Consider the following 27598-nt stretch of genomic DNA (forward strand, 5'->3'; position numbering starts at 1 on the left):
TTGCATTTTGTTTCATATTGCCTAATTGAATAGAAGTATGCATGCGGTACTATAGTTTTGTTGTACACTAGCATGAAGTTTGAGAGAATCAATGCAAATGGCATGAAGTGTGGACATTCAGACGCTTATAATTGTCCTTGGGGCGTCTCCGAGAATTTTGAAATGATCCTTAAAGTACTGTTGGGAACTGATGGGAGCTGCTGCTAGGACAGCTGATGGGAACTAGTACTAGAGCTGCTACTGGAACTGCCGTTGGGGACGGCTGCTGGAGCTGCTGCTGAAAAGTACTGCTGTTTGGAACTGTTACTTGAGATGTTTCTTGGAACTGCTACTGAAGCTGCCGCTGGAAGCTGCTGTATCCACGTACTCTGCCATAAGTCAAGTTGAGACTCGACGTATAGTGATCTGGGACATGTATGGTCTCTGGAGTTGAGACCATCCAGAAGGCTGGTCAGATGTATGCCGGTTGCGTTGACATTGTTTTACGTGTAAAACTGAGGAAAAAGGAGAGAGAGGTTACTAATTGATATTTAATTCCATATTTACAAAGTGCAAGAGAAACTAGAATAGGATTTAAAAGAAAACGCGAATTTTACTCGGGAGAGAGGCAGATGGGTTATGTAACCGAATATATCTGAGAACCGTTCTATAAAAACTCGTAAGGGAACAAATTTTGAGTGTTAAATCAGAATTGGCAAATCTCGTAATGTGCTGTGTGTATAGAATAATAAATCATAAGCGTTTTATTAGTGCTCGTTAGAGGTTATGTACAATAACAGCCAAACGCGATACCTGTAAAAAAGATGTTTTGTGCTCTACCACGTATTGGAAAAACGCGCCTCATTTCTTACATGCTAGAAGGAAGTGAGGCCAGAATATAAGTATGTAATGAAAAGAGGAACTAACTGAAATCCTAATTTATGTCAGGTAGTATACAGCAAAAGAAGCATGTGTTCTTTTGAAGAGTCGTTCGAAATGGAAAGGTATCTCAAGAGATGGCTAGACTGAGTTCCTATACGGGAAAGTAAAACGTTTTCTGATGCTGGAATGGGTAGAGTAGAGCAAATGTATGGGTAGAGCATATCTTCAAACAATTAGAGAAATGGGCGCCGGAGAAATCAAAGTATTTGAGAAAGACCTTTAAAATACGAAGTTAATTGGCTGTGTTATATGTCAATGCCACTAGAAAAGTATTAATTATACATAAAGAAAGTGGAGAAATCATAAATAAAATAAAATAAAGAGAATATGATATCCTTTTAAATTCATTTTCGGTCAATATTAACCGTTTAAATTTTCGGCCTTACTTGTGTAAAAAGCTGTTTATCCAAATTACTTTTTCAACCTAAAAATGTTTGCTATTTAAACTTTCTTTGTTATGCATAAGTACGCATGGTCTTGGATCCTAAAGGGTGTTGATAGAGCATAATAAATAGAGAGCATACTATGCCAACATTCGCTTAGTGCATGAATTGATAGAAAAAATGAGAAAAGAAAGGAGGGTGGGTTACTTTGTATGTAAACAACTAATATTAAAGTAACTAATAAGACGCTGAAAACTAAAATTTACTACATATTGAGCATAAATAACCTGACATATATATAGTTCAAATGAACATATGTCACGTAACGCCTATTTTTCGAGTAAGTTGTAGAAAACGGGTAACAACGATAGACACCACGTACGTATTCACCGATTTATTACTAGTATACTATTAATGAGAGTTCATTCCATTCTCCTTATGCTACCTCCTATTTGCATTCATTATATATTTCAATTCAGACACTCTCTTCATGTCTTGGCGAATGATCTGCGATATGTCCTCAATCACAGGTGGTAGTGTCTCCAGAAAATGAAAAAAAAACTCTGTCCATCCAGGATTTTGTCTATGACAAGTAACAAGTGCCTAACACATCGGCTCGAGTTCGGGCCTCATATGGCAGTGTGGAGAACATTAGCGGCTTGCATCCATTTCTAGCGTGAACACAGCCTTCATAATGGTGACAAGGGGAAATATGTGGTCTTTTATACATGGGTAACGCAACATGAGCACAAAATCAGGTACATCATGTTCACCGACGAGGCTAATTCTACGCTAGATGGCATTAACCTTCGAGTAGTCGCGCCGTGGTCAAAAGCACCACAGGGAAATTATTTTTTATCGTGTGCCCACTCTTTGTCCGACAGACTCTACCGTTTAGCTAATCTTATCCCTCATCTTCCCGAGCATTCCTGCTCAATCACTCCGTTATCCGTTGTTTAGTTTAACTACTAGTGATTGTTTAGTGACTCTGCGGTGCTTTCCACCGCGCGCGACTAACCGTGTAATGTTTTTTCTCAGTGTTTCGCTTTGCCCGTGACCTTTGGTTTGGAGATGTTCTAAGCTTTATAAACATAAATATTATTTTAATGGACGCAAGAGAGGTCGACAGAGTTAACAAACTGATACCAAGTGTGAAAAAAGAGGAAATCAGAAATGAACCGCTTAAAAGAACGGAGGAAAATGTTAGGAATGGACTATTCGGATAAATCAGCCGAGATAACCTCGTGGAAGCTTTGTCTGAGGAAGATCATAACATAAAAAAAATGTAGAAATGATTGAACACGAAAGATGAAGTCAGGAGTCTGCGAGCGAGTCGGAAGATCTTAAACCCAGAAATGACCAGCGATTCCCCGAATGTAGTCAGAGCAGGAGAGAACGAAATAAGCGACGACGAAGCGTAGAACAGTGTTAATTTGAAGATAACCTAAAATAACTCAATGTAGCGGTATATAGGTGAAGTTTCAAAATAACAGCAAAGTGAAATAATTCAATGCAAATTTGATTTGATTTGATTTGATTTCAATTTAGCACCACTTTCAGCATCAAGGCTATGTAAGACGTGGACCTACTGCTTAAAGTGGGATCCGAACCACATGAGCCCCCACCTGGAATCGAACCCGGAAGTCCTACGCCAAAGGCGCTTATACTAACCGCTTAGCTACGAGTGAGCTCTAATTGAATGTAAAATGCACAGTGGAGTTTTGTTTTATTGTTATGTTTATAGAGTATTTATTTTACTAATTTACTATTGCATTTCTAATTTTAGACGAACCAAAGAGTTCACAAAAACAAAAGATCGTCATCAGATTTAGAATTTTCAATAAAAGCAGTGCGTTGTTATCTATCTAAAGAAATATGTAAGAAAAAAAAACATGTTATTCCAAATAAGAAATAAAAAGAAGAGTACATGTCTAATTGTAGGTTCCTCTAATAGTTATTACTGTAAAACTTATTATAATAATAAAACTTTTATTGCCTCTTCATCAAAAAATATACAAAATTACGTTTCTAATACAAGAAAAATGTTTAAAAGGATATTTGCAACACATTATGTTCGTGCGGTCCTTTTGATCGCGCGCGACTACTCGCGTTACTTTTTCAGCGCGACTTCTGGAGGATTAATAATGGACACAATTGGCATTATTGGTGTGATGCCAATCCACATGTCATCATCTCCATAAATTGCCAGATCAAATTTTCTGTTAATATGTAGTGTGCCGTGGTGAGTGATATACTCTTTCGTCCAATCGCCCTATAAAATAACCTAAATCTGTAGACTTTCCTTCAGTTTCTGGAAACACTACCACCTACCTTTGATGACACCACTTAAATTTCCGCAAAACATGCACATTCATAATGATACTGCTAGTAACAAATCGGTGAATATGTACGTGGCGTTTTCGTTGTTACTGGTGTTCCCCAATTTACTCGAAAACTATGTGCTTCGGAATATATGTTTATATGATATTTTTTCATGTACTAGTGACGTAGAATCAACTACCTCAGTACTAGCATTACCTCCCGTTGCACTCTATATACATGAATTTTGCTTATCAGGAAAGTGTATAAGGAAATATATAGAAATCATACGTATAGTTGGCCATCACCTTTTTTTTGCGATTTGAAATAAATAAAATAGTGAATACATGAAAATAAATAACTCTCATCTCTATATAAGGGAAATGTGAACATTTCTGGTGAGAAGGAAAGTAATTAAGATATATAACGAATATTGTTTACTATAATGTAGGATAGAAATCTCTTAAACATGTAAAACAACGAGTTTATTTGACGGGAGTGTTTGCTATGTGTTTTCAGTATTTAGCTTACAAGACAGCATCTGGTGAAGTATCGGGAATCATCTGGTGGGTTGTAGAGTACCATTGATATCTAGTATATACTCATTGTTATGGTAAGACTTTATGTGTTCCTGTGTATAATTCGGGCATTGCGTGAGGCTTGCGTTTTGTTCACATGCATTATCTCAACCATGACCTGATTACCAAATACATAATATTGAGATTTATTATGAGATTGCAACTTTATCTTTAGCAACCTTTTATTTGTATTGTTCTGTCCTTGAGATAACTTCCTGTTTTGGAATCTATAATATATTATCTATGGGAAGCCGAAATGATTGACCTTATAGCAAAGTGAATGAAGCAGTATCTTTCTGGGTGAGAGGTGAGTTATTACAGGTATTTACTGACTGTTGTACATACTGAGACCATAACTAATGATCCAACTTAGACAAGACAATGCATTGCACATTGGATTCTGGAGATCGTGGTTTGAATTTAATCTATGGATCTATGTGATGCAGGAAGTGTATATTTAACTTGGATATTAAGAGATTCCAGAAATTTCTGATTTTGATAGATATTTGCAATGAAGATTTATCCATATGCATGCATTTTGGTACACCATAGCTTAGAATGATATCTTTCTGAATAAACCTCAGAAGCGTATGTGTTGTCATGTCTTTCACTGGTATAGCTACGACATATGATATAAGTTCTTCAGTTGCTACATGAATGCAGTTATAGCCATTTTAAGTAGCAAGTTTGCCAAGGCATGAATGTATCATGTAACAAATAAAGTAGAGGGGGTGAGTCTGAAATAAATTGTTTTATACGATAATTTCTTTTGAATTTATTACATACTAGAGTGCATTGATTTTCTTTCTTGATCATGTTTGTAAGCCATTAATGGAATATCGATCTTTAATGAGGAATTTCAGTTTATGAAATCCAAGGTGAGGGTCGGTGTGAAATAATTCAAAAACTCTATGCCGCAGGGATTCTGGAATACACAATCGCAATTTTTCCTGGCAGGAGATAAATTAACCTATATAATATACGATGCTGTAATGCACAGTGTTTGGACCAAAATGCGTATCTAGGATGGTGCTTCTCTTGATTTTGTAGTACTCTGTAAATTGCTGAAAAAGAGTAGTCAGAATATTGTAGAGCGGGAATGTCAGTGGTGCTATCCAAGACTAAGAATACATAAGGATGTTCTTCGGGATCAATTTCCTCATATTCCTCTGCAGAAAGGTGTAGAGGATGACGAGATAAATAATCAGAAAGTTCATTCTGCTTGAATCTGATGTGGCGAATAGTAAAATCTAAACTTTGCATGTATCTAAGCCATTGATCATCTGTGCTCCAGGATTGGTTGTTTTTCTAACTGTAACTAACGCTAAATTTTCTGTAAAAAATGTAAAATGACTGCGTATGAGGTGCTTGTAAAATTTGAGTACTCCAAAGAAAACAGCAAATAATACCACATAATGTATGGGATATGCCTTAAAATCGGGTGGAGGTGTTGCACTAGTGAACTGTATAACGGAGAAATGTTTCAACTGAGGTAAATTTTTAGGAAGCGTAGTGCCGCAGCCTAGCGAGGAGGCATCAACGACTAACATATGTTTAGCACAGGGGTTATAAATCTGTAGAATAACTGCAGAAATAAAGACTTCTTCAAGTTTTTGAAACATATTAGTCAGTTCTGGTGTACAATTGAGAACTTTATCTTTTGTGGCTCCTAATTTGCTTAAAGGAGCTGCAACTAATGAAACTTTATTATAAAACATTTTGTTACATTGGAGCGCTGCAAAAATACTTTAAGTTGTTTTCGAGTACGGGGGCGTTCTGATAACGGATTTCTTTGGGAGGATCTTGTGATAATGGTCCAAATTTATTACGTAGAATAAAACTTAAATTCCTATACACCAAATTATGTTTTATTTAAATGATTCCAAAGGCCAAATGCTTCATCTATAGTTAACGCCTTTCCAAAAGCTTCAGAGACTTCTCTTACACGTTTTGCGTAATGTTCATGTCTTTGGGCATGGGAGGGAAATTTTAGTTTTTTTTAGGTATTGACCTACTGATCTTCAACTGGAAATCAAACTTCTCAAATCATCCTCTGTAAAGTTTGATGTCATTGGAGTTCCGTGATTTTCATTGCTACCAATAAATCATGTCTATATATGAAACGGACTGAAAATTGAGAGGCGGAATGTTGTACTATCGGATTCCTTTTTCTTTTTCCTTTCTTGCTCTTAATACACTACGAAGGCCAAGTTCACAAAAGGGCTGTCTGTTATTTGTGAGCATTGACACACTTACTTCTGGGTGACAGAAATATGCATTTTTTGGATAATGGGATCGACCAGATAACGTGAGACATTTCTTGTCTTCCGCAAATTTCGTGAACTATCTGTGACTTATGCGTTAAATTTTATTGTAAACCACATTGATGGATTATACTCCCATGACGAACCCTGGAGGAGTTGAAGTTTGTTTGGAGGTTCTGGAGCGCTAACATCTAAACGTATAATGCAATTTGCGATCATGTGCGTGAGACATTTTCCGAAATTTCATTTGGGACAAATCTGTTGAGCAGTGATAGTTTGACAAATATCCCAAAGATGCCGTTGGTCTACGCTAAGGTCTTTTCTGCCGATTTTCGTAAATTCATTTGAAATAACTTGAAATCTCACAACTAGGAGGTTTTCACATTTCCCAATGCTTTAACAATTTGTCCAGAAAATATATTAGGGCCACAAGGAAGATAGACTAGTATAAGGGTTTCCCAACGACTTAATCCAGATGGCGTACACTACACTTTTATAGCTAGTATTAACGACTCTTCCATTGCATTCTATTGCTACTTGATGAATGACAATATTTGTTCTTCATAAAGTGGTGGAATATCATTTGGGAGGTGGTGAAAGCCGAAAGTGAAGTATTGCTGTGTGTCCAAGGTACTTGCTTCCTGGTTCCCTAATCATTGTAACTTGTACTACAAGTACCTTTTCCTGGTACATCTTCAGCCTACACACTCTTACATTAGTGTTTGCGCCTTCCTTCCGTCGAAATAAAATCATTTTAGTTGGTTCAGCTGTGTTTCATTTCATTGCTGACATTCTGTACGAATTGTTCCTCTCTCTTCATATTTTACGTCTATTGACCACATATATGTCGGCTGTATTAGTCATCCCCAAATCAGAAAAAACAGCGGTCGCAATGACGACTCCAGCCTGATTTGAAACGCCAGTCCTGTGCGTATATATGTTATAGCTATTGCCAGGTATCAGTTGGATCGTAACATCGTTTACCCTTCATTATGTGTCAATATGGATGAAGAAGGTTTCAAAGTTATCTGTATTATTATCGAAACGATGAGGATCCACATTATAATCTACATCAGAAAATGTGAGCATAGCTAAAGTTGCAGATGGAGAAACGTTTCTTTTAAGACTCATAGCTTGTCTTTCTCTGCTTCCTATCTGTTCGTTTCCTCAGCGTTTTCAGTTGATTTTAACACAAGTGAGCCCATGTGCCATTGTCTAACTGTCCTCTAATCTATAAAAAAAAGTTCTTTCCATTTATGGATGCCTTTAACGCTTTGGGCAAAAATGTTTGTTAAAAGAAACACACTTACACGAAGAAATGTCGAACAATTTCTGCTAGTTTTTCTGGAAGGTTTTAATCTTTATTTCTAAAGTTGTTGTCCACAATAAACTAAACACAAGGTAGTTCGTCATGACAGTAATATGGCAAATTATGCATGCGTTAAAATATCGAGTATTAATTTTGGTAAAGTGGATACTTTCAAATATCTAGGATCATTAACAGAAGAAATCCATATTCACGAAGAAATTAAATGCCGGCTAAAGTCAGGGAATTCGTGTTATAATTCAGTTCAAATTCTTTTGTCGTCACTAATTCTGAAGATGAATTTGAAGCTTAATATATATATAAAACAATGAATATTATGACAATATGGCCTTGTGTCCATCTTGAATAAAAAAACACAAGCTTCTTACAAGGCTGGCTAGAATATTTATTATAAAAAAAAAAACTAGAAAAGTAACGGTTTCGGAAGTATAGCACTTCCTTCCTCAGACTACACTCTCCAGACCACACTCTACATCCCACAGAGTTGTAGAGTGTGGTCTGAGGAGTGTAGTCTGAGGAAGGAAGTGCTATACTTCCTAAACTGTTACTTTTCTAATTTCATTTTTTAATTAATAAATATTCTAGCCAGCCTTGTAAGAAAGGTGTGTTTTTCTTTATATAGGACAATAATCACGCCTGATGTTCTGTATGGTTACGAAACATGGTCGCTTACTAGGAAGGAAGAACATAGATTGAAAGTATTTGAGAATAAGATACTGAGACGAATATTCGGACCCAAGAGAAACGGGAATGAGGAATAGTGGAAACTTCATAATGAGTAACTACATAATTTATACGGTTTACCAAACATTGTTAGGGTCATCAACTAGGAGGCTCAAGTGGGCCGGGCATGTAGCTAGATTGGTAGAAAGTAGGAATGCTTTCAAAATCTTAATTGGAAGACCAACCGGAAAACGACTATTACATACACCTAGGCGCAGATGCTAGGACAATATTAAGATGGATCTCGCAAAAATAGGAATACAACGTAGAAACTGGTGGCAATTGGCTAAGGATAAGTTGTTGTCGACAATGGTTTCATCCCAAAATATTACTTCATCTTCTTCTATTTTTCGTTGTAGGTTCGGATCATATGGCTTGAAATAAAAGGAAGACTTACTCTATGACAAATTTCTTCTATTCTTTTTGCCATTTGTCCGTGACATCTGATACACTTGGATTGACTTGTTTAACTTCACTTAACAATCATATCGCAACGATAAATAATTATATTATACATTGATATTTGGGGAAAATATTTCAATTAAACTACATTGGGATGTCAAACACTTTACAAAATACGCTGTTCTTACTCTGCGTTTTTCTTTGCAAAATAATTGTTAAAAAGTACGATTTTATTACTATTTACCAATTCGTAATTAATTTCACATGTGCTTTTAAAAGAGAGTCACCAATTCGAGTAAAAACATAGCTGGAACTTCTTAAAAATATACTTAATTAGCACAAGATTATTATTCAAATAGAAACAAAATAAACGAATAACTCACATGACGGAAGAGAATTCCCAATCTAAACAAAGCCTGACCTTAATTGTAATATTAGATAGAAGAGCGCATGCACATTCAGTATGATAGTTACTGCCCTCTGTGGTATATTTTGGGTTACTTCTGCAATTTCAAGAACAAAATGAAGATCTGTATACAAAACAATAAAAATGCGTATTTTAGCAATTTGGTAAACATTTGATAAAATATTCGAGGTCAAAATGGAAGCGGATGATTTTTTCTCGGAACTTGGCACATATGACCTATCCACTAGTACGCAACTTTTCAGCACCAGAGCAAAAACAGAATTGATTTTTATATACTCCTCCCTAGTCCACACTTTTCAACCAAGGGATTAGGAATTGATGTGAGGTACTTTGCTAGGCGATAAATCGGGCTACTTGTTGCGCTCATAATGCGCCACGCAAGTAAACAATTCTTATGAACTTTTGGTAAACCATAAAATCGAAATGATTGGCTTCCGTATGCTGGTAGACCCTTCCGCAGATCTTTGAAAAGTCCAGATTTCTTTAGCAACAGGTTCGTTTTCTTCTCAGTGGTTGACGTAGGATCTACTGTTAGTTTGTGTTAGGCAGGATCATCATAGTAGGTCATCTATCTTCTCCTTATAAGCTTGTGTATAAAATATCTACAGAACCTGACTGTCAAACTGTGTTACATGTGTGGCAAGTAGAATATGTAAGAGATAGCTCCGCATCGGATCAATTTTGTTGTTTATATACACCCACAGAATAAGGAATCTGACAGTGTGGATAACAAGTCTTGTTTTGTTGCCCAAAAGTGTGAAAAGAAGAACCAAAATATATTTATTTCTTGAAAAAGTTATTGGCTGAAAATGAAAATTGACGTTATGTTTCTTATGTACCAAGTTGTCTTAGAATATACAAATTTTGTTAGAGATAGATATTTTTGTTAAGCTAAGTTATCCAACTCTGGCTTTAACAAATATACCAAAGTACACTGCGTAATGTTCAACAGTTCTATTATGTATCTTGATAAATCATTCTTGCCCTGTATTGCAAGTGAAAATTTTTGTATAAAGGAATAGATGTTGGTCATAGTATCTTTTTTGTGTTTATTTTCAAAATGTTATTTTGAAATTTTATGTCATACTTGTCAATATGTTTGTGATATTAAAAATGGGTCTACGTGAAATGAAAGTAAATATATTTTGGAAGTTGAACATCTGTATAAAAATGTGGGTCAAGATGTTTTCCTTTAATACTCTTCCTGTATTAACTTTTGGTTCTTTCCTTAATTTCAATTTTCGCAATATTGTCTTCAGAACATGTTTTTCACTTTAATTTCCTTATTGTACTTTTCTTAAATTGCCCTTACCCGTTATTTTGTTACTTTTATAAGTGAATTATCTTATATGTTCTTGGCTATAATTTTCACGATTATTTTCTTAATATAATTTCAAAATTACAGATAATTTATGTAATTTCCTTCTCACTGATTAATCGATCACATTTTATTCATTTTCCTTTCCTTTATACCAGTATTTTCACGAAATTATAACATATTGTAAGAATATTTCTTCTGGATCATTTTGTCCACAGCCATTTTTCCACTCACAGGCTAGCAGACTCAAGGGACTTTTTCCCAGAATAATTTATATGAGCCATCTTTTCCACACTCCGCGTTGATGTTTCATGCAGCTTAGATGGTAATAAAAGTTATCTTTTATGTGATGTCCAAACTCAGTTATGCGATACATGTAACATTATGCTTACTCATTAATATAAATGAAATTGCAGTTCCTTATTATAGGTCGCTATTTCTTAACACTTATGTTTTGTTAATTAATACAAGACTCTTTGCAAAATACATACAAGACTTTTTGGTCTAGGACTTTCACCACTTGATATTGGTCTGTGTCTTCCATCGGGGTCCGTAGTCTTTATCTTGGGCTCAGTCTTACATACAAAACTAGCTCCCAACTACAAGACCAACACTCTTGCATTCATCTTTTTAGGGAGCTCAAGTCCCCAAATTTCACTCCCAAACTTAATTCATGAACTTAGGTCTGTTTCGGCATGTGTGATTTTGTACGTTTATCTGTGTGTTATGACCATACCGACATGTGGTGTTATTGTCCATTTGTATAGGGGTTATTACTGTTTCAACGTTTGAACTATTTGTGCATTTATTTTGAATATATGATTGTTTCAGGGTGGAATAATGTATAAATTATACATGGGCTATATTCTTTTTGATGTGTGGGTGCCCTGTCAATATGTATACGCGTTACGACCATTTCGACGCGTTGGAATTTGCCCGATTGTGTGAAGATTTCGTCTGTTGTGACAATTTATGAGTGAAGTAGTCTTGTCGATTTGAGTATGGGTTTTGTCCATATATGTGGTTATTGTGACAGTTGTTCTGAAGTTTTCCTTCAGGATGGACTTAGTAGGAGTTCAGGAAGTTAGGTGGGAAGGAAATGGATCTGAGAATTCCGGAAATTTTAGTTCTTTTACGGGGAAGGAAATAAAAATCACCAGTTAGGAACAGGGTTTTTCGTTCACAAACGAATATTACCAGCAATTAAACGGGTTGAATTTGTTACTGACAGACTTTCTTTTATTACTCTTAAGGGACGGTGGTGTGATATTATTGTTTTAAATGTACATGCTCCAACTGAAGATAAGGGTGACGATATAAAAGATAGTTTTTACGAAGAAGTGGAACGGATATTTGACCAACTCCCGCGATACCATATGAAGATTCTATTACGGGATTTCAATGCGAAGGTAGGACGAGAGGATATTTTCAAACCGATTATAGGAAACGAAAGTTTGCATAAGGAAAGTAATGACAACGGTGTTAGACTCGTGAACTTTGCAACATCCAAAAACCTAATCGTGAAGAGTACAAAATTCCCACATCGCGACGTTCATAAATACACTTGGACATCACCAGACGGAAAAACACATAATCAGATTGATCACGTTTTAGTAGATAGAAGAAGACAATCTAGCATAATTGACGTCCGGTCGTTTAGAGGGGCTGATTGTGACACTGATCACTAACTGGTAGCAGCGATAATACGGGAGAGATTATCGTTGAATAAAGGTAATACTCAATGTCCGAAAACGGAGAGATTTAATTTAAAGAAATTAGAAGATAGCCAGGTAAGAGAGGAATACCAGATTGAAGTTTCGATTGAAGTTTCGAATAGATTCTCGGTTTTAGAAGACTCGGAGTGCACTAGTGTTGAGGATATTTGGATTGAAATTAGAGATAGCATTAAAAGTTCAGCAATAGAAAAATTGGGACAAGCGGAAATACGTAGGAACAAACCATGGTTCGACCAAGAATGCGTTAAACTAGCAGAGAAGAGAAAACAGGCAAAATTACGGTGGCTACAAAATCCGAATGAAATAACTACACAAAATTTCGCAGATATCAGGCGGGAAACTTCCAAAACTTTTAGAACAAAGAAACGGGATTTTTTGAAAGCTAAAATTAAGGAACTTGAAGATAATACTAAAAATAAAAATATTCGGGACATGTATAACGGGATCAGCAAATTTAAGAAAGGCTATCAACCTCGTGCTTATATATTAAAGAAATATGACGGAACAGTTCTCAGTGATACGGATAGCCTCTTAAACAGATGGAAAATTTCTTTGACGATTTGCTGAACACGCAGCCAAAAAATAATGTGCGTGGAGAAAAGGAGATACACACCGCAGAGCCGTATATTCCAGAACCCAATCGAATAGAAGTGGAAGCCGCTATAAAGAAATTAATGAAACACAAATCTCCGGGTGTAGATGAAATTCCGGCTGAGTTAATTTTAGCTGGAAGCGAAAAATTGTGGAACAAGATACACAAACTCATTCTCCATATCTGGAACAAGGAAGAATTGCCACAAGAGTGGAAAGAGTCAATCATTGTTCCAATTCACAAGAAAGGCGACAAAACTGACTGTAATAATTATCGAGGCATTTCTCGTCTGTCAACATCCTATAAAATCCTTTCAAATATTCTATTAGCAAGATTGACCCCATACGCAGATGAAATTATTGGAGATTATCAGTGCGGATTTAGACGAAATCGATCAACTATCGACCAAATATTTACCATTCGCCAAATACTCGAAAAGAAATGGGAATACAATACCCCAGTACATCAACTATTTATTGATTTTAGAAAGGCTTACGACTCTTTTAGGAGAGAAACATTATACAACGTTCTTACAGAGCTTGGAATACCGAGAAAGCTAATTAGATTAATTAAGATATGTTTAAGTGAATCCCAAAGTAAAGTCCGGTTAGGAAAAGTTTTGTCCACGAGCTTCCACGTCGAAAATGGCCTGAAACAAGGAGATGCGTTGTCGCCATTATTATTTAACTTTGTGCTGGAATACGCCATAAGGAAAATCAAAGATTGCAACCAAGGCCATAGAGTCAACGGCATTCACCAGGTTATGGCATATGCTGATGATGTAAAATTAATACGGGATGATAGGAGAACAGTAGAAATAAATGCAGAGATCTTATTAAACGCTTGCAGGGACATGAGTTTAGAAGTAAATGCAGAGAAAACTAAATACATGGAAGTGCGTCGGGACTGTAATACGGCAAATTGTGGAGGCGTTAAAATATTAAATAATACTTTTGAAAAAGTATATACTTTCAAATATTTAGGATCAATATTAACAGACGAAAATCATATTCACGAAGAAATTAAATGTCGACTAAAAGCAGGGAATTCGTGTTACTATTCGGTTCAAAATCTCTTGTCGTCGCGAATTCTGTCGAGGAATTTGAAGCTTAAAATATATAAAACGATAATCATGCATGTTGTTCTGTATGGTTGCGAAACATGGTCGCTTACTCTGAGGGAAGAACATAGACTGAAAGTATTTGAGAACAGGATCCTGAGAAGAATATTTGGACCCAAGAGGAACGAGATTGGGGAATGGCGGAAGCTTCATAACGAGGAGCTACATAGTTTATACGGTTTACCCAACATTGTTAGGGTCGTCAAGTCTAGGAGGCTTAGGTGGGCAGGTCATGTAGCTAGAATGGAAGAAAGTAGAAACGCTTTCAAAGTCTTTACTGGTAGACCCATAGGAAAACGACCATTAGGAAGACCTAGGCGCAGATGGGAGGACAGTATTAAGATGGATCTCGCAGAGATAGGAATACAAAGTAGAAACTGGATGCAATTAGCTAAGGATAGAAGTCAGTGGAGAGCTTTTGTGAACGCGGCACTGAACCTCCGGGTTTCATAGGCCATAGAGTTAGTTAGTTAGTTAGTTAGTTTTTGTGTTGAGGTTATGACCGATTGTATGGGCGTTTTGTAATTTCTTGAATCTGTGGGATTTGGTTGTTAGAGGTTTTGACCTTTTGTACATTTAGAGTATTTGGTTGTTTAATTTTGACCTCTACCCTAACAATTTCCCAGGAGAGAAAATTATTATTTGCATTTCTGCTATATTTTAAGACAAGAAAGTATAAACGAGTACTATCGAAAAACGCAGTAGTAACGCAGTCTGATTCTGGTAACATTTTTTCATATTCTGTACACTTTAGTTACCTATTAATTCAAATGTTTGGATGGGGAGTACAAACCCTAATTACCACAATGATACAGAGATTAAACGTAAGGAGTGTTACAAGATATGAAGACAAAATAACTTTCAAATTGCTACAGGGGTATAAAAGAGTAAATTATGCATATTTTTAAAACTAATGAACCCAAGAAATGAATTATGACTTTCTTTAAAACTACACATGAAAAAAGTAAGTTTTATTTTGGAACTTCAAAATAAATTTTAGTCGTAATTTTTATGTTATTCTGTGAGTTATTCAAGTCTATGTTGTAAAGTTGCTCTTTCAGCTGAACAAGGAGAAAATTTCTTTTATGAAACTGTATACTAGAAATTAAATATTTTCTCTAATAATCAACTGAAAATAGTGCCTAAAAACCAGATTGAAAAGGGAAGGATTCCTCACAAAACCGTCATGGTACGTAAGTGAGGTGGGGCAGCAGTGTTAATACTCACTGATTTTGTGTTAGCAAATCTCACAAATGTCCGCTGCAATCTAAGAAATAGGTTATAGTTCCTAACAGAGCTCCATTGTAATCTAAGTGAGAAAGCATTCCTTACAGATCCACTGCAAGCGAGAAAGTTCGGTTTAGTTTAAGGTTCTTACAGAGCTCTACTGTATTGTAAGGGAGATGACCTAAATCTGACTTATATCAGTTGCTGTGATACTTCTGCTGTGTAGCGATTGCGCTAGTGTTCCTCCTCCATTACACGATGAGTGTTGGTGCTGATATACCTGTCATCAGCTTTTGTAGTAGCTTGTAGCAAGAACGCACATGATGTTGTTTATAAGTACAAGAGTGTTATGATTGTGTGTCAACAATATCACGTGTTGGTTATTACACCACCAGGCCTGTTTAAAAATAAACAACAGGGTTCATTCCTCTTTGTAGAATTGCACAGGTGAACAATACGCTGTGGAACACACTTAAAGACACTTGGAAAATTCAAATGCACGAAGCACTAATAATCACACCGGAAACACTAACACTGGTTGTACGAGAATAAACGTGAAACTGTTAGTATTTTACCCAAGGATGCACCTTCTTACCCTCAAGAGAAATACTGCTTTTAGCTTTGTTGTATAAAATGAATGTACAAGTTCACTGATGGTGGGACATCAAGTGATTGTCGGTGTAGTTTGCATATCAGCTTTGGTGTTGTGTGAATTGTCTAATGGAATAAATCTTAAGTCTTGTGTCCCGAAATGTTAAGTCTTGGATGGCCAGATAGTGCTCGGTGTGAACGTAGATGACAGTATAGTATATTTGAAGTAAATAAAAACAAGGGTACTATAAATCTTGTAAAAGACGCTGGTATGATGACCGTAGTTGTACTGGAGCAAATTACTTTTAAGAACAGCTTGAGTTTCAGAACAAACTATGTATATCAGTGAATATCTCGATGCTTATTCTGTATATAATGTTTATAAAATATGTTATTATTAAAAAATCATGTTGGTTGCATGAAGGAAGTAAACATTTTTCGTTTTCTCTCCTTGCGTAAATAGTTGACTTTCTATGCAAGAAAGCAAAAATGCCAGGTTTGAATTTCATTCAATGAATGGATTGTAATGATTCAGCTGATTTCAATAGCATATAGCTTACAAGACCACCAAGCGTGAAAGGAAAGTACATAAGTGAAGTGAATCATCCATTTGAGTGCGTTAGGTTTTCTAATATTAAGTACTGGCTTGTGTTAGACCTTTAATATTAAGATTAAAAATGAGTGACAATATTTTGTGCTGTAAAGAGTGACGTTCACAATTAATTGTTCCTTGAGTTTTTTAGGTATGTGAATTAATTGTTAGATGAATATTATTTTCTAATTGGCACGATGCAACTACTAAGTAAGAAGAAACATTCAGTTGAATGACGTAGTTGTGTGGTCAAAGAGTGATCTCTATCCACGACCATCATTACCAACTGAGTGCAATGAGTGTGTGTCTCAGCGAAAGAATGAAGATCTGCTTTGGGGTCATGGTGTCATATAGAGCAGTCTGTAGCTTCTCACTTGATAATTACAGTAAATGGAGCAGCTGAATATGAATACGGCACTTTTCTAATAACGAATTTTTCAAGCTTCGATGCTGCAGTTCCTGGCTACAGTTTGACTCGAAGTATAGCGAAAAGTTCCAATAAATATGTTCTAGAGCGCAATTAACATTTGGATTCTTCGACTATATGTGCCTGAATGTATTTTCTATTTTCTATTATAAATACGAAGAACAAAAGTTATATCTCAATTGTTACGGTATATACGTTTTACATATTAATCCATTAGATATTCTTTCAGGCACAGATTTTGCACATGAAGTAGTACTTTGGATAGAGAGATTCATATGTAAAACAAATGTACTAAAACAATTATCATCTTTTAATATTGAGGTTAAAGATTCTCTACTCTCCAAAGCGAAATGAAGCTCGTGGGTGAAGATCGTTCTCACATAAAAATGTTGTAATTTTCTAGTCGGCTTTACTTCCTTATTATTTTAACACTTTAAGACCGTCATGTTATATATAACATTGACAATACTTAATAATATTTATTAAACTCATTGACCTACAGTCGATTATGGAAATTTTCGACTATAGATCAAAGGTTATTTAAACCATCCTAATATGTATTTCAATATGCTCGTTAGAAATTTAAAAATAAAATTTTAAATACTCAATTTGGTGTACCGAATTTCGTAAAATATGAAAGCTAATTACATAACAATAAAATCACTTAAAACTCATGGAGTAGTGGGATTTCCCCACGTACCACATTTATTATCTACTCATTAAATATTATGTAACATTCTATGCCATTATATTTACTAGCCAGAAATAGTCACACTAGCTTTGATTATGGTTCCATGCATAATCACTTAAATTGCGGAAATTTTACCTACAAAAGTCAAATCATGATCTGCTCAATGGTAATGAAAAATTGATGAAATTAGGTAGCAAATAGAAAAATGAACAGGAACGAGTACTTTGTTGTACTTCAGCAGTCGTCTAAACTGATCTAGTTTTACTAAATAATATTTTGTAGGAAATCGGCTATCAACTTTCATTGTTTGTAGTATCTGTATTTGATTTAATGTAATTTCATTTATGAGTCTCCCAGTTGCCTGAGGACTCTGTCCATTACTGAAAAATGTTAGTGTTAGAACCATGCAAAGAATGAATATAACTTAAGCAAATTTCATTTAGCAGAAACCCTATAATTTATTTCATTTATTTTGATTTGCTTCATCCGTTAAATGTGTTTATGCATATAATAAAGAGACGCAGTCGTAATTGTTCATAATGCGGTATTTTTTTTGAAATGATATTGTGAAGTAGATAATATTTCTGGAGATACATTTTAATTTATTTTTTCTTAATTATTTTTACACTGACTAACAATGTTCGTTTATGAGAAAATTATTTATTTACAAAACTCACCACAGAGTGATGATAACAACTTATAGACGAAAATTGGATCGAATCAAGGTAATTTGAAGTGGGCAAATGGAAGTATAGGATTTCGTGAACAATGGAAACAAGTACTTTAATGAAAATACAGTAATCACGTTTACCACAAGAAAAACATAAACAGCGAATTTTTTGTTTATCTCTTTTGGTTTAAATTACATCATTACAATAAGCATATATATTGCATCATTACAATAAGCAATATAATTGGAATTAGCCATAATACTCGAAAAGCATGCAGGTGATGCAGTAGGTAGCAGTATCATAACGCTATACACCAATGACTAAGAGTCAGAGGTGACCACCGATTCTTAGGTAAGGTGTCACAGAGGATAGCCATGCAGACATTTCGTCGCATTCTCTCTCATATCAAGTTAACGCTCATTCTAATGTATGATAGTAGGACGAGAAATAATTGCATTTAATTCTCCATGGCTGAACTATGAATGCATTGTATTATCCTTACACTTTCCTTTAACGACTTCAACTTTCGGCTATTAGAAAAAAATCCTATGCATCTACACGGTGCACACATCCTTCATGAAAATATAGCATTCCATACTGTAATGTTTTCACACAATCTTGTCGCAATAGGGAATTCATCGAGCGTCCACTATGCTCTACAGACTTGTCACCATGTGATTTCGACTTCTTACCAAGTCTGAAAGATTCGATGCTTGAACGACATCGGTGAATACGTGAAGACATATACGAAGCAGCCAGTAGTGCAATTAGAAGATTTGCTCATAAGAATGTCATGCCAAGAGTAGTGGATTCTGTAGTAGGGGTAATGGAAACTCTTCAAATATGCCATTATTATGTGTTTCTTCTCTTTACGCCTAATTATGCTTCTTACTACCGTGATTTGAGTTAAAACTCTTCATATATACAATTGGTTGTACTCATTTTATTCGTGATATATCCTGATAGGGATAAGTATGATCTTCTACTTAGAAAATGTAACGTTTACATTTTGTGCTAGTTCTCCATTTCTACTTTTTGGAATTATTACTTTGTACCCACTTTTGTAAAATTATAGTTCCCATGACTTTTGCAGTGACCTTGATAAATATCATAATACGGATGATAACAAATATTAAGTACTTAACAACAAACGCCCCTTGTGTCACCAGTGACCCACTTTATTTTTCACTACGTTACATGGGCTTTATCATTCATCTAGCCAAACCCCTGTTGTTCCACTTCAGGCACATTACCCGTTCTCTTGTTGTACGAATTTAATTTAGTTTTCTTCTCAGGTTTTCGATGTAACACGGTATTGTTCAATGCAGTTGCTAACTAATAAAACTGGTCTTGGGCGTTTGTGGGTTAAAGTAATCAAAATTAATTTCCATTTCTAAAAGTAGGATAACAATTTTGTTTTCATTGTGTTTCTACACAATACACAAATAAGCAAAGAATAGAATTATTCGTACTAAATCGATGTTTCACAAATGGAGCATAAACTGGTACATTTCATTGTCATAAGCATTAAATGTTGATTCATTGTACAAATTACTAATACCAGCATACTAGAATAGTATTGCTCGTCAAATACAAATGTATGTATTAGAAAATTGGTGATCAGGCAATGTTACTATTCATATATTTTCGACATTTTACAAATTTTTAATGATACAGTTACATATCTTATCTTCCAGCATACATACTATTAAATTGCACATAATAACTTTGTGATTATGGTGCCAAAGGTCTTGTAAATCGTATCATATTTTTGAATATATTTCGTAAAATTTTATACTGATTTTAAATATTAACATATATTATGACACATTCACACCTAAATGACTGCACAGGTAAAGAAATGTCATGATTATTGGTTTCAATAAATGCCTAATATGCATGCCTGTGTTTTAATACGATTAATATTTACGATTATAATACGATTTAATATTAATATTTTAATACGTTTATTACAGCGAAATAAATACACAAACTTTCAAAGCCATTGCTCGAGTTATTAATTTTACAAATTAAGAATTAGAATAAATTTTAACATACGTTAAGACATCCTTTATTACTCTATTTCCCTCATTTGAAAGTTCATTTCTTTTTCAATGGAGTCTTTATTATGTTCCACACGCATGAAAATGTGGTAAGAATTGTTAGTACCACACTTGGATTTTGAGTTGGAGAGAATTTTTTCTAGAATATATTTTCCATTTCCTTTACAAGCTAAAGTTGAACGGAAGTCTACCAAAATTAAAAAAAAACAATTGTATATTAGTAATAATAAAAGTGCAATATTGCTTTATTTTTAGTAACATCTAATTTCTATATATATTATCAAAAGTTTAAAAATACATATTATTTTTAGTACATAGTACTAATTAGTTGTAACTTATAAAGTAATTTCAGAAGGGCTTCATCCTGGTGTCGAGCTTTTTATACGTGTTAAGTAACATGTAAGAAATTACATCCGCATTTACAAAATAATTCAGTTTACTCCAAATGTAACCTACGTTCTTGTTATATACTCTGAAAATGCTTGTGCATTGCAATATAATTCAAAAATATGCAGTATACGGCAAATTTTGCGATATGTTGGTGCACATTGAAATTAACACAAAATATACACTTATATCTTTTATCACATGCGTCTGAAACTAATCCTTACACGTTCGCCAGAAAAAATATTTTCCATACATTTCTACATGTTCCTATAAACATGCATTTTAGATATTAATCCGGGCTTAACGGTAATCTTCTGAAACATTGTTCCTGGCTATACGGTTATTAACAGCAATGTAAACAAGACCTTCATCAGACAATTATCAGCAACAAGTGAAATAGTGGTTACAGTCACAAATTTGTTAGATGGAGCTCTTACACTATGAGCTTGAGAATGCGGTACGTAAACAGATGCCAACGAATATTACAAGTCTATGTATGACTATTGAGAGTTACTGGAGTTGCATAGTTTCGTAAAGTCGCACAAATTAATCACAGTAATTTAGGAAATTTCAAAGGCTCATATCAAACTTCAATTCGGCATGTCATTGAAAACAAACCTACTAAATATATTTCTTTTCTTGGAAACAGGTCCATTTATTTTAATATATTTTATGAGCAATGATATTTATTTTCTACATTAATGCCAACACACTGTGATTTGTATTTATAAACATCATTGTTTAGGTCATGGTAAGGATATTAAGTTATACAGCATTTATTTCTGGATGTTCTAAAAATCAGTCGAGACATGTTAGTATAGGCTTTGGTTAAATGATAGCTTGATTAAATATAGCTTTCGGATAAACATAATAGGAGTATAACATAATACAGTTAGTGACTGAGACAATAATTCAGATGATGACAGTTATGTTAATTATTAACACAGAAATTGTACTATATCATAGATTATTTTTTTAAATATTGAAAAAACTTGAAAACGTATTTCATCACTATGATTAATTGTGGTATCACTTCTTTCTACAAATATGACATCGGTAGTGTCACTAAAGTTTTCATCAGAAGATATTTTATCCAACAACATTTTTATTTAGTTGTTTTCGCTTTCTTCCGCCTGACTACCCTTCCTCCTTCTTCCTGAGTACTCCTATCTTCTCCAACAACGAAGAAAAGAAATAGTTAAAATACAATCACACAACTCTGCACTGTTTATAATTTAAAAACCACTAATTTAATGTTAACAACAAGAAACTATATTTGTCAAAATCAGTTTAAAAAACATTGTTACAAATCTTCCGTAAAAATTACGACTAGACTTTCTGCCGTAAGAGATAGGAAGGTATTGGGGAGGACGGCGACCACGCAAGCACGGTTTGGCGAATTCAACAATTGTGGACATTCTGTTTCGTAAAGTTTGCGAATGGTTTGTAATCCAAGGATAAATGTGTGTAAAATATCTCTGTTCCCACGATAAACATTGCAACATTGTGGACAAGAAGATATTGTTAATATGCTAAGTTAATTATTCTGTAGAATTGCAAGCAAAGAATAATGTGACGAATCATATTATGAACATTGTATGTCAACACCGTTTATATATCTTACACACGTGGTGGTTCTGTTACTACTTGACCATTCTCAAATTAAAAAAAGCTGTTATCGGTTTCTTAGTTCAAGTTACATTATCATTAAATATCACCGTTAGTGCGTTTGTATATGGAAAATTTTACGTTACACTTGTCTTTTCCATGCATGGTATATCGCTCATAAGATTGTTTTCTATTTTTCACATATTATGGTTGTAATTAAAATAAACTAAAATCAATAAACAAAATCGATTTAAAAATATGCTTCACAAATATGCGCTTATTCCTCATGTAGGATAGTATCGATCCAACATTTCGTAAATTATACACTGAGTATTACAATTAATATCATTATGATTGATCCTGCTGTTCTGGTACTTTGGAACTGTGCATACGCTATAAGAAATAACCCTAATATGCTTACTATGTTTCTTGTGTCATTGAAAACGCTATCCTCTTGTGTCATATTAAATACTTGTTCATTTTCGGCATTAGTAAATGGCCAGACGAATTAAATATATAACGATAGAATCAAATTTTCTTGATGAAAACTAAAGATGAATGTGAAACTTCAAATATTAGTGTCCACTGAATGGTAGTCAGAGAGTGGTTTCATTTTCAGATCTCTGAGAACTATGTGCTTGTTAATTGTATTTTGTCAACGCTTAAGAAAATTATAAAAAATTGAGTATTGTTGACTGAAGTTATAGTCTCTTCTGCATTGTTTTTTCAAAATACTATCATTTCGAACACATCTGCATGCTGCTTAATGGTGCGACTGCAGTTAGTATTAATTGTGACCGGCAAAATAACAGTCTGGATATCGTTACAATAATAACCCTCCTTGTCTCAGCTGTAAAGATGTACGTTCTGCTGCCATATGTAGCGCCCATTTTTTTAAAGAGCTTATCTTTATGGGAAAGATTTTCTCAGCAACACGAAACGTTCTCTAACAGAGAACATTCTATCCTCGTCTTTTGGTCCTATTGTCTGTATTTCTGCCATTGCTCCAGAAACATGTGGCAACTCCGACACCTGACCTTCAAATGCAAACTAAAATATCATCAGTTGGTGACTGAAAGAAAACGGTATTTTCATTATTTTTTAAAGTGATCTAAGGTTAACACTGACACATTACTTCTAGCCATGCTTTGCAGAATTTAAGGCGACCAATCATATGCAACATCCTAACATAATTCCCTTTTTCTTACAGAGGAAATATAAAATACCAAACATTCCCAGAATACATGCGATCTTGTTTCAATGAGATATGGTGTAAGACGAAATAGAGGCAGTGAGTGAATAGTAATTTTCCAACGAGGTAATTTTTGTCTAAACGTATTTTTTAACGATGGAATTATACAGTGCCATCTTAACTGATTAGATACGCATCTCTATGAGTTGAATGATCGAGTACCTCACCATACACTAGGTGTTATTTGAAAGCAGAAAGCTAGTTTTCAGTCTAAATGTTACCTAATTCATTTCTTTAAGTGGTTATAGATTTGTTAAATTAATTGTTGGTTCCGGTATTTCTAGCCTAATCATTCATTTTCTCTGTGATTTAATAACAATCCCCTAACTATACAATTCTCCTGGCTTCAAGCAGTAACAGGGCATGTTTAAGTTTAAAGCAGAACAACATCTCTAATGTGTATATTCATAAACTTAAATTTTTCAAGTTTTCCAATCCGCTAGAGCCGCCTTTGTTGATTGTTGATGTATGTATGTTACTATAGCTTGTCAGGCTATTTAAAATGACGATTATGATCTTCAGCTTGGATATTAACTCAAAGAGTGCGATGAGCATGAATAATGATGTTAGACACTCATGTCTGTACTAGATCCTGTACGTAATCATAGATTAATAATTCCTAGTTTAGTGTTTTGTTTTTGACTTTTTCATGTCAAGAATATATGGTGGTATCTACAGCATGTATTCGTCATGTGATCATTTCTTAGTTATAACCAAACTTATGATGTCAAAAGCACGGACATTTATTATCCAACATTAAGCGAGCTAAGTTTCATCCCACTGTAGAATTACTCGTACCAATATTTTAAACCTGTTTTCAAGGACCGTGAAGCGCAATATAAATAGTTCCATACCAATATACCAAAGTGATAATCTAGAATTGTTAATTCCTTGGTTGTTTGCGGAAGTTCGTAAGCCCATTTTGAGATTTCTGGTTCCTTGAAATTGACCTTTGGAAAAATATTAATGCCTTGTTCATATGTGTGTTCGTTTAATATACCTGATATAATATACGTTGTGCCAAAGTGGAAAATATTACGTAACGTGATTCAACAATGGAACTCCTTGGTTTCGGGTTCGGTTCATAAATGTTTACTCTTTTACTAATGTTGCAGCTATTATCAGTAAACGAGGTTGTAGCGTATAACGCGTTGTGCAGCCATCGCGTTTTACCGTCACTTTTATATTTTACCTGGCTCTAAACACTATTCAGTCGAGTTTTATAATCGGCTGGACCAAGGTACAATTAAGGTTTCTTTCCAACCATCAGATCAATGTGAATATGATACTTTTGTGGTACTTTGCGCACCAATGTTCCTCTTAACTATGGTTGGCTACCTAGAGAATCGTAACAGTAGTTTGAATATTCCACATGTTTATTAAACAGCTCTTAGAAATGTATTATGGCGCAAATGCGAGGTAGCGGTTATAGCAAAGTAGCAATGTAACACAATTTATTTCTCTTCTTAATCCTTCTTCCCATGACAACTTTCTGATATAGTTAATCGTTTTCAAATTATCGTAAAACTGATTACGTAAACTGGAAACACATCAACGTTAATTATATCAACTTCATTCATCGTTTCCTCTTTCCTAGTATTTTTATATAAAATAATCCTTGCGCAGAATTTCTCAAACTTAAAATGATACTTGGTACATCATGAACTTTACTTTTAATTAATATCGAAATGAAATTATTTTATTTGTAAATGGTCTATCATTAATATTGAATTTGAGCTTACAATTTCAGATTTTCATCATCAGAGGTTATAATTTTTCTGTTATAATTTCATACAATAACTGTAGTTGTGTTCACCTTCTCCCTCCTCTCAACATACCCTCTATTGCATGTGGCCATGAGATTCTGTATTTTAGTGCGATTTCAGCCGAAAAAGATCCGTTGTTTTTTAGTCCCACAATCTTCACTGTCGCCGTTAATATTATACTATCTCAGGTACAATCTTCTTTATCATGTAGTTCTACAAGTCATGCAGCTTGCCATTACGTGATTGTCGGTCATGCGATAGATGTCAGGATATTCTAAAGATACGAACTTGAGAATTCGACTAAATTGAATGGCTGTTTGGCTACTTTTTTGTTTTCTGTTATCACGTGACAATTCTACCCGGAATTGTTATCAGACCAAAAATAACATTAGTCTTACCGAATTCCCGCAAGGATCTGAGACGTTGCCCAAGTATTATTACGAATTTAATATATTTCATACATATGGTTAAAGAAGTAAGAACTATGTTGATATAACTTGATCATTCAGGAGGGCAGAACAGGGTTGAATTTGCAACCATATATTTACCATTTATGTTGCATGAACAATAATTAAGTATATACTCGACCATGCTTTTCGGCTGTCACTATGCGTGGCCTTTACTTACTGATATTTAATGTGTCAGCCTAGATAAGCCTAGATAATTCATTTTGTAAACATTTTCCCGAGCAAGTTGCATTAACCATCTTGATTCCATAAACTTAAATATTGCTCTGTCGTCTTCGTCTGTTAATTTTCGAGAGATGTCGATATCTGGGTAAACGGAGTTCCCAAATTAAAAGACAAAAAGTGCTGTATTCATAGGCGTTGAAATGGAATACTTTTTTTCATGCAATAATCTTAATAGCTATTTCCTTCAAATCAGGCACTCTCATTTGCAGGCGGAATGGAACTAGGTACGAGATTGAAGCACATTCAATTAAGCTTCTCCTGTGCAATCGGCAGACAGCATCGCATCTTCGAGACAAAGTGATTCCTATAGGCTTCAATATTTACGCTGCTCACGCATTCTTCTTTAGTTTAATTTGAACTACAGTTTGAATTTTAATGAAATGAATTTTTTGAGTTTCACGTCCCATGGATATGCAGGCTAGGCTAAAGGAGACGGTAATGATGTGGAACGAATGAAATGGTGAAATGAAGAAAGTGGGAGGAAACGGAAGAACCCCGAGGAAACCCACGCACACGGTGTTTGCCCACCATAAAGTTCACTTGGCGGGAGAAGGAATCGAATTTTAATGTGCAACTTGGGAAAAGTGTTGGTCTTAATGTAATGGTAAAAAATAGCTTGGTTGGTTGCATACTTACTGTATCCGTATCCTTTACTAATACATTCATTGTCAAATATATCATAACCCTAAATAATACTTACTAAATAATTTGCAACTCTAATGCAATCATATTCCTTTTAATAATGTCAGCCCACACTTTGCCTTGTCAGCCCACAATTTGCACAATTTAATCACGGGTTATACAGATTGAATCTGAAAGATGTACACAAACTCCGGGAAATGATTCCTGACATAAAAATTACAAAAGTATTCTTGTGTGCTGTTGAATTCCGCGTTGTGTACGGCAAACTTAGAATCAACAGTCATATTTGACGTAAGAGAAAGGTGTTCACAAACTCCGAGAGGTGATTTGTGCAATAAAAACAAGACAAAATGTCCTCTTGGATGTTGTGAATTCCATGTAGTGTACGAGTCTCAGTGGTACCAACATGTAATCGACAATGGATTCCTAACAATTGGAACGGAACAGATGGGTGTGAAAAAACTATCAATTCAACTGCATAATGTACTGTAGCAGTATTTAACTAGTTTTGATATAACGATTCACCTTCCACTGCTTTATCCGGAGTCAATGCTATAGAAATGTTTTGTTTTCATTAACAGAAATCGTTTCCTAACGTTGTCGACCAGGAAACAAACTATGTATGATATGCACACCATAGTTTATAACTAAAACTAACTAACTCTATGGCCTATGGAACACGGAAGTCCAATGCCGCGTTCACAAAAGCTCTCCACTGATGCTATCCTTAGCTAACTGCATTCAGTTCCCACTTTGTATTCCAATCTCTGCGAGATCCATCTTAATGTTGTCCTCCCATCTGCGCCAAGGTCTTCCTAATGGTCGTTTTCCGATTGGTCTCCCAGTCAAGACTTTGAAGGCTTTTCTACTTTCTTCCAT

This window comes from Thermobia domestica, chromosome 1, assembly GCF_964235325.1.
Source record: "Thermobia domestica chromosome 1, izTheDome1.hap1.1, whole genome shotgun sequence".
Taxonomy (NCBI): domain Eukaryota; kingdom Metazoa; phylum Arthropoda; class Insecta; order Zygentoma; family Lepismatidae; genus Thermobia; species Thermobia domestica.